General features: G+C 39.6%; 1 non-coding gene across 1 annotated transcript; it reads right to left on the bottom strand.

Moving 5' to 3' along the window:
- Nucleotides 1–540: 540 nt before the first annotated feature.
- Nucleotides 541–648, bottom strand: LOC137233214 (U6 spliceosomal RNA). The gene has a single exon (XR_010947376.1). It is a non-coding gene; the product is annotated as a U6 spliceosomal RNA (small nuclear RNA).
- Nucleotides 649–3,143: the final 2,495 nt, after the last annotated feature.

The raw sequence follows: 3,143 nt of genomic DNA, 5'->3' as shown, positions 1-3,143 counted from the left end.
TTCTCCAGAAAACAATCATAAGGTCATGAGGTATGGTGCTCTAACTGACAGAGAATTCAAAACAACTGTCAGGAAGAAACTCAACGAGCAACGAAACTCACAAAGGCAGAACAGAAGGAATAATTTCCCAAAGAGATTGAAACCCTAAAAAAAAAAAAAAAAAAAAAAGAACCAAATAGAAATTCTGGAGCTAAAGAACTAATAAACGAGATGAAGACTTCTTGAGAAAGCACTGGAAATAGAGCAGACCGTATGGAAGAGAGAATTTGTGAGCTCAAAGATAGAAATGTAGAAATGATACTAGTAGAAGAGAAAGATCTTTTTATTTATTTTTTTAACATCTTGATTGGAGTATAATTGCTTTACAATGGTGTGTTAGTTTCTGCTTTATAACAAAGTGAATCAGCTATACATACATATATCCCCATATCTCCTCCCTCTTGCGTCTCCCTCCCACCCTCCCTATTCCACCCCTCTAGGTGGTCACAAAGCATCAAGATCTCCCTGTTGCTATGTGGCTGCTTCCCACTAGCTATCTATAAAAATATGGAATGCTTCACGAATTTGCGTGTCATCCTTGCGCAGGGGCCATGCTAATCTCTCTCTTTATGGTTCCAATTTTAGTATATGTACTGTCAAAGCAAGCACTGAAATCTTTTTAGAATGCGGAAATTCTGTGAGAGCCATTTGACTCTTTCAGGAAGGGCAACATTAGGGTGATGGGTATCTCAGAAGAAGAGAGCGAGAAGGGATGAGAGAAGTTTATTTAAAGAAATAATGGCTGCGGGGCTTCCCTGGTGGCGCAGTGGTTAAGAATCCACCTGCCAATGCAGGGGACACAGGTTCGAGCCCTGGTCCGGGAAGATCCCACATGCCGCGGAGTGACTAAGCCCGTGAGCCACAACTACTGAGCCTGCGCTCTAGAGCCCACGAGTTACTACTGAAGCCCCTGTGCCTACAGCCCATGCTCCACAACAGGAGAAGCCACCGCAATAAGAAGCCCACTCACCACAAGGAAGAGTAGCCCCCACTCGCCTCAACTAGAGAAAGCCCGCACGCAGCAACGAAGACCCAACGCAGCCAAAAAAAAAGAATAAATAAAATAAATAATTTCTTTTAAAATATAATAAAAAAGAAAGAATGGCTGAGAACTTACCAACCAGGGGAAGGAACTGAATCTACAAGTCAATGAAGCAAATAGAGCCCCTCATTAACTCAATGCAAAAAGACCATCTCCAAGACACATTATATTAAAATTGTCAAAAGTCAATGACAGGGACTTCCCTGGTGGTCCAGTGGTTAGGACTTCGTGCTTCCACTGCAGGGGCTCGGGTTCAATCCCTGGTCAGGGAACTAAGATTCCACATGTTGCACAGTACAGCCAAAAAAAGAAAAAAAAAAAAAAAGTCAATGACAGAGAATTTTTTAAAGGCATCCAGGGAAAAAAGGATAGTAATCTGCAAAGGAACCCCCATTAGTTTATCAGCAGAGTTCTTAGCAGAAATTCTACAGGTCAAGAGGGAGTGGAATGACATTCTCAAAATACTGAAAGATAACTGTTAGCCAAGAATACTCTATCCAACAAGGTTGTCATTCAGAGATGAAGGAGAAATAAAGACTTTCTCAGACAAACGAAAGCTGAGAGAGCTCATCAACATATACCTTCCTTACAAAAGATGTAAGAAGGAGCTCTTCTACCAGAAATAAAAATGTAACTGAACCCAGGTTCAGTTGCTCGCCATTCTTAAGACAATAATTTGAGAGGCAAGTGTCAGTAGGAAGGAAACGTGCTTTAATCAGAAAAGCCAGAAATCTGGGGAGAAGGTGGACTTGTTTCCCAAACCAACTCCAAAGATTTTGCTCAGCCATGACAGTTTTTAAAGGGAAAAATGGAAGGAAAGAATCTCAGTGAAACACCAAGGCAGGAGGCTGGGTTCTGCATCATTCTCCATTGAGTGCAGACTGGCTGACTCTCTCTTCAGATGTTATCTTGCCTGCGTGATCTCCTGCAGGATTGCTTGGGGCGGGGGGGGGGGGGGGGGGGGTTGTTGAGCTGCTGGGGGTAGAGAGCTAGTCATTTTTTAACTGCTTTTTATCTAGGAAAAGAATCAACAGGTTAGACAAGGCATGGTGTGCATTCAGGAGAGCATAAGTCGGGAGTTAGTTTCAATTGCCTAGTGATCTCATTCCTATAATTAGATTCTTTTAAGGTTAGAGAGGAACAGAAATGGGCAAATAGGAAAGGGGCAAAAGAGCTGCTTTCAAAAAGGTAAAAAGTACACACAACTTTGAGTAAGGTGATACACAGACAGAATCAGAAAATTGCAGCTCTGTATCAGAATAGGTTTTCAAACATTTATTGTAGCATAAAGGTAAAAGGGGGGCGAGGCATAAAAATAACTATAGCTACTTCAATTTGAGAACAAACACAACATAAGGGATAATTTGAGACAACAAAAACATAAAAAGGGAAGAGGAAAAATACAGAAGTCATATAGGTAAATGAAAATAAGATGCTATCAGCAGAATAAAAGACTATTTTATATATGAGATGTTTTATACAAATCTCATGGTAACAACAAAACATAAACCTAGAGCAGAGACATGAAACATTAAAAAAGAGGAAACTGAGAAAAACGTCCTTTAACACCACCAAACTAAAATGGCAGACAGAAACACAAGGAAAAAAGAAGCAATAGAGACACAAAACAACCAGAAAACAAAAGATAGAACGGCAGTACCATGTCCTCATCTATCAATATTCGCCCTAAATGTAAATAGATTGAATTAACGAATCAAAAGACACCACTGTAACCACTACTCTGTTCTCTGTATCTAAGCATTTATTTTTGTTTGATATGTCTTGTTTATTTTGTTTTTATTTACTTGTTTTTGCAGTCCACGTATCAGTAAAATCATACAGATTTCTCTATCTGATTTATTTTACTTAGGGTCATACACTCAAGGTCCATCCATGTGGTTGCGAATGGCAAGACTTCATCTTTTTTTATGGCTGATAGTATTCCATTGTATGTGTGTGCGTGTGTGTATACATATATATATATATGTATGTATATATATATACCACATCTTTTTTTTATCCGTTCATCTGTTGGTGGGCACTTAGGTTGTTTCCATATCTT

Source organism: Pseudorca crassidens, chromosome 10 (assembly GCF_039906515.1).
Source record: "Pseudorca crassidens isolate mPseCra1 chromosome 10, mPseCra1.hap1, whole genome shotgun sequence".
Classification (NCBI taxonomy): domain Eukaryota; kingdom Metazoa; phylum Chordata; class Mammalia; order Artiodactyla; family Delphinidae; genus Pseudorca; species Pseudorca crassidens.
The sequence above is the reverse complement of the archived record's forward strand: the minus strand, read 5'-3'. Positions and strand labels throughout refer to the sequence as shown.